The following is a 6,000-nucleotide window of genomic DNA, read 5'->3' as shown; positions in this document are numbered from 1 at the left end:
ACTAAGTCCCCTCTCCTGTGCCACTGCTCAACTTCTTGGCAGCATTGGTGCTTGAGTGTACATATCAGGAGCTGTATATTTATACCTGAAGTACAATGTGTGTGAAAAATAAACTGCAAAAAAATTACTACCACAAAGTTTGACAAAGGCTGGTAGTAGAATTAGTGCATGAAAAGAGTTAGCATTTGAAATACCCTGGACTGTCTAGTTTTCAAAAATATATAGTTTGATGGAGTAAATTGAACTGACCGGCTTCAAAGATGTCCCATTTGGGTGCAATATGACCAGATTTGAAAAAATGGGTTTGAAATAACAATTATTGCCCTATAACTTGGCAAAAAAAGCAACAACAAAAAAACCCATAAAAGCATTGGGTATTTCTAAACACATATTATAATCTATTTAGCAGGTTTTTTCATTAGCTTTTGTAGATGAGTAAAAGTAAGAAAAACTATTTTTTTCAATTTTCAATATATTTTTTTTTATGAATCAAAGTTTTTATTGAGTTTTGGTGGAAGTTATCAACAGGAGAGGGAACAAAAAGAGGGGAGGGGACATACACACAAGAGGGAGTCCTGACACAGCAGGGTAAGCTGTAGTATACAGAACACTAAAACAAAAGCAAACGAGAAATAATAATACAGTAGATGATGCAAATCAAGAACAATAACAAAATATACAGAGACCCATACAGAAAAAAAATACATATACATATATATATAAAAAAAAAAAAAAAAAAAAAGGGGGGGGGAGGGGAAGGGGCACACAGCCTGGCAAACCCCATAACCCAGCGGTCACCCTACACGGTAGCCAGACCCACGCGTACAGAGGGATCCGCCACAAAACGGGACCAATAGAACCACATCCTCCCATGGCGCACCTCCTGCCCCGAGTGCCCAGCCACCAGCTCCTCAAGAACTCGTACATTTTCCACCCGCAGTATCCACTCACGAAGAGAAGGCGGAGACACCTTATTCCAGTGCAGGGGGATCAAGGCCTTAGCCTCATCAAGTAAGTGCCTAAGAACAGACTTCTTGTAAGAGGCAACCGAGAGAGGAGTATGGTGCAACAAGTAAGACAGAGGTTGGAAGGGAGGCGGGGAATCAGTGAAAAGACCAAGAGTATCACGAATCTCCCTCCAGAAGGGGACAATAAGGGGGCATTCCCACCATATATGCAGAACAGATCCCCCCGGGTGACCACAGCGCCAACACACATCGGGATAGTCAGGAAATATGGCATGGAGGCGAGCTGGGGTACGATACCACATCGTGAGGAATTTGTAAGAAAGCTCCTGAGTCTTAGCACTAATAGAACAAACATGAGTTAACTGAAAGATTTTTTCCCATTCCGGTCGGGACAGCGAAACACCCAAAACACTCTCCCACTTCCCAGCGAAGGCGGGCAGAGGGTCCCCCAGCCCCTGGACGACAACCCTATATAAAAGAGAGATCCCATGCGCCGGAAGAGTCTCCCGCCTGTGCAACCCCTCAAAGGGAGTAACCTCCCGGATAAGATTGTGTTTTTGCGGGATGGAGCTAACGAAGTTACGTAGTTGCAAATATTGGAGAGAATGCAGGGCAGAGGAGGGCACCCCTCGAAACAGATCAGAGAAGGAACGAAGCACACGGCCGCACATATACGCACTCAGTGGCAAGGAGTCCTCAGGCCGCAGCAATAGAAAAATTTTCAATATATTTTAATGTTTTTATTTTATAGTAAATTAGATGATATGATCAAAAATATGGCAGAAGAAAGCCTTTCTTGGCCAAAAAAAACCCCACATATATATGGTAATTTGTGTATGTACACTAAATGAGAGAAAAGAAAATTATATCTAAACAGCAACACTGCAAAAATGTTAAAGCAACCATTTAAGTTTAGCAAAGAATTGTCAGAAATCCCTGGTAATGAAAATTTCCTCCTCAGAGTGGCAAGAAAAAGTAAATTAAGTGTTTGGGATTACCTGTTTTTTTCTCCATTTATAAACAATTTATTTTACTGCGGACTGATGAACTTTTAAACTCTTTGAAATTACACTGTAATCCTTTCCAGCTTTATGCAAATCAACAATTCTTCTTGATCATAGGTCTTCCTAGATCTCCTTTTTGCAGGGCATGGTTTACATCAACAAATGCTTATTGTTAATAGCAAATTCTAAATGTGCGAGTGTTTTTTTTTTTATGTCAAAGTAGCTCTAAAACACACCTCCATTCCCATTTCATTAATTGCACTTTGGGTTTGCTAATTCCTGACTCCAATTAGCTTTTGTTGAAGCCATAAATTTAGGGGTTTACATACTTTTCCCAACCTACACTGTAAATGTTTGATTTATGTATTCAATAGGGTACGATAATTAATAGGCACAATAAAACTTTTTTTGTGTTATTAATTATAACAAGGATGTTTGTTCATTATTGTAACTTAGCTGAAGATCATATCATATTTAAAGACAAATGTATACATAAATACTGGTAATTCCAAAAGGTTCACTTACTTTTTCTATGGGGATCTGCTCATGTGAAGAATCCATTGTAATATGTATTTTGAGTACAGTATAAAAAGAAAGTTAACACCCAGTTCTGTTGGTATGATTGAAATAACTTATTTGTCCTTCAATAATTCTTGTACAAAATGTTCAAGGTGAAATAGAGCTTTCAATGATCGTCATAAAAATAAACAACTTCATCACATGGATAATTCTCCATACATTAAATGCATTAAAAGTCTAATTTACCTTATGGTGAGCAATTAAGAGCAGGAACACAGTACTAAGGTTGTTACATTTATGCATCTCAAGGTCCTCACAGACTTTATGAGAACAATTGGCCATAATTGTTCTGATTTATAGGAAAATACTTAATTTGTTAATCTGTCATTATAACCCATGTACATATCCAACTGTAAATGCATTTACTAGTGGTAGATGAAATATGTTTTTTTTTTAAAATATATCATCATCCATGTTTAAATTTAAATGGGTTGGAAGAGCATTGCAAAGTAGAAAAGTGAGGATTAGTAAGTAACGCTTAAGGCAATGGAGTGGTTAGGGCGATGAGTGCCTCAGCCAAGGTGGCCAAGAAGAATTAAAAACTCATTTTAGGGGCCAATCCACTCAAGGGACCCAGTACTAAAGCATCTGCTGGCAGACTTTATGTTTCTATGTTCCTGGAAATTGAATTTACAGCAACAATCCACTAAATAAATGTTAGGGTCTTCAACACATTCTGACAGCATTCATTATGGCCAAGTTATTGGAGTGTTTAAGCATTTTTTTTTTCTCAATTCACCGTTTATTAAAAAAAACAATTGTGACCACATACGAAAAATAAATGGCATACCGAAAGTAATTAAGTGAATGGAGAGCGACCTCTTATAGGACCCCAGAGTCGACGTAGTATGATGGAGAAGCATACCCTCAGGGGACATGAGAACGTCGGGATCCCCTAGCTCCTTAATAACAGCAGACACAGGGGTTGTACCAAAGGACAGTCCCACCAAAAGTGTAGATAGGAGCCCGAAGCAGCCCCACACCTCCAACAACAGGGAGAAACCTGAGGGAGAAAGCGGTGCAGTTCCGCAGGTACCCTATACCACGGCGTGAGCAATTTATAGGCGGATTCCTGCAATTTGCAGGAGGTCGCCCCCTTGTGCGTGAGAATCAAGATCTTATCCCATTCCTCCGTGTCGAAGGAACGTCCCAGATCTTTTTCCCATAAGCTTAGGAAATATGGCTTCGCAGAAACAGAGTGGAAAAAAGGTGGGAATGTTGGCGGGTGTGTACCAAAGGATTTTAACACATACTTGGCATATTCAATGTGCACTACCCAGTCTTGTCCAAAACACATTTACAGAAAGGCAATGCATAGAAAGTACAGAATCCATTCACCTTGTAAATATTGACTAAAGGTCTTGCTACTGTATGCACCCTGGTGGCAATTTGCTAAACGGCACATCACAAAGAACCAGGTAGTGGCCCCAAATTTTAATCAAGAGGGGCTCATGGATTAACTTGCTGATTGTAGTTTATCCACAGTTGGCTTATTTGTCAATATACTGGCTGTTATTCACACAGATACATTCAAATATATTTAAAAGAAAAACAAAAGCTGTATAGCTTAAAAAAAACATAACTGTGGGTTTATAATGCAAACTAGAGAGACTAGCTTTCTTTGAAAATATTAAGAACCCCCTAAACCAAACAATTCATGTCCTTAAACCTACATTGTTTGCATTAATAATTACTAACAATTAAAAGGATATGTCTGCCTTATGTATTGTATAACTGTACTAATATGATCAATCCAATGAATCAATTAGGCAATTTGATTTATTGGAGGCTATGTATAAAAAGTCAGTATTGGGGCTATGTATAAAAGATCAATATTGTACAAAGTTTGAAAAGAGGTATTATCAACATAGCAATTAATTGATTTGGTCCAATCAACAAAAACCTTCTGTTGGTTGCTATGGTGTTTACAGCATTCTTTGCATCAGAAATATGTGTTATTTGTAACCCTATTTGTGTTGAGAAGTCACAAAACCTCAAGCCAGCATAATGCTTAGCAAAGTGAGTAAACAAATAAAACACTTCTTAATGTTAATACTGCTCTAGATTATGTAACAAATGTAACAAAGTGTGTGAAAAAGCTTGCCTATTGTGACATTTCTTGATCCTAATTTCAATCACGTATGGAGAAATTATTGCGAAATTCAACATATTTAACCAAATGAAGAACCATGTATTTTCAGCCATGCTCTATATCCTATATTCAAAAGTAGACAAAGAAGGGGGATTAATATGTAAAGTACGGTTCATACCTTTTAATCGATAATGGAGGATCAAGAGAAATTGGATTCTAATCTCATAATCCTTTATCTGACAAAATAGTTATCCTTGCTTAATTTAGCATACAGTACATACAGTATATATAGATATATAGATATATATATATATATCAATTGCAAATAAAAAAAATATTATTTTTTATTTTCACATTATTAATGCAGTAATGATTAGATTATACACGTTTTATAATTGTGTTCATGAAAAAGATCCTTTATTCATATTTGAAATAGCTTAAAGCGCTGCTGTGTAGACACAGCGAGACAGTGAAAGTTCATAACCCAGAAATGCCACATACGAGAATGTATATCTACATGAGAGAGGTTACTTTAAATAGTAAGACTTCATTTTTATTTCTGATCAAAAATATTTCACAAAAAGAAATTTCTATGGCAAATAAAATACCAAGGACTTCTAATACTTCACACTTAGCTTCCAAATGTCAAGTTAAAAAATGTTTTACCTATATATATATATATATATATATATATATATATTAGACACATTATTATTATTTTTCATTTACACACGTTATGAAAGACTTGGGACAACGTCTTGTTTAATTTCTCACATGACAAGGGAAATGGTTATGTCATGATATTTTTTAAAGTTTTGGAATTTAATGCATGTATTTTTCAAGCAAAATAATTTGATTCATTTATATGGTAAAATAACTTTTTTTTGTAAATAAATGATAATCACAGTTCACCTGAAAATCAGCTTTGACACCAATAGCATTCTGAGCAATGCTGGTGAGATCCCAGGTATACATGTTAACACTGCCTGTTACTGTAATTCCTGCCAACTAACCATTAAAATTTTCACTTTTGGTAAATTGTTTTTATTAGGGGGTCTACAGCTCATTAACCAAAGAGTATACAATTTCTGTTTCATGACGTAAAAGCAGATTAGGCTATAACATCGGCATTCATATGCCGTTGTCCTCCCCAGCTTTGTGACTATAACAGTCTCCACTCTAATGACCTGGCTTTCCCCAACATTTTGGAGTGTGTCTGTGGGAATTTGTGCCCATTCAGGCAAAAGTGTATTTGTAAGGTCATGCATTGATGTTAGACAGGGCAGGGCAGAAATTTCACAAACTTTCTTGTGATAAAGGTGGGATCCTATGAGAGTGCCACGTTTAAAGTCACTGA

The sequence above is a fragment of the Spea bombifrons genome, chromosome 4 (genome assembly GCF_027358695.1).
Source record: "Spea bombifrons isolate aSpeBom1 chromosome 4, aSpeBom1.2.pri, whole genome shotgun sequence".
NCBI lineage: Eukaryota > Metazoa > Chordata > Amphibia > Anura > Pelobatidae > Spea > Spea bombifrons.
The sequence above is the reverse complement of the archived record's forward strand: the minus strand, read 5'-3'. Positions refer to the sequence as shown.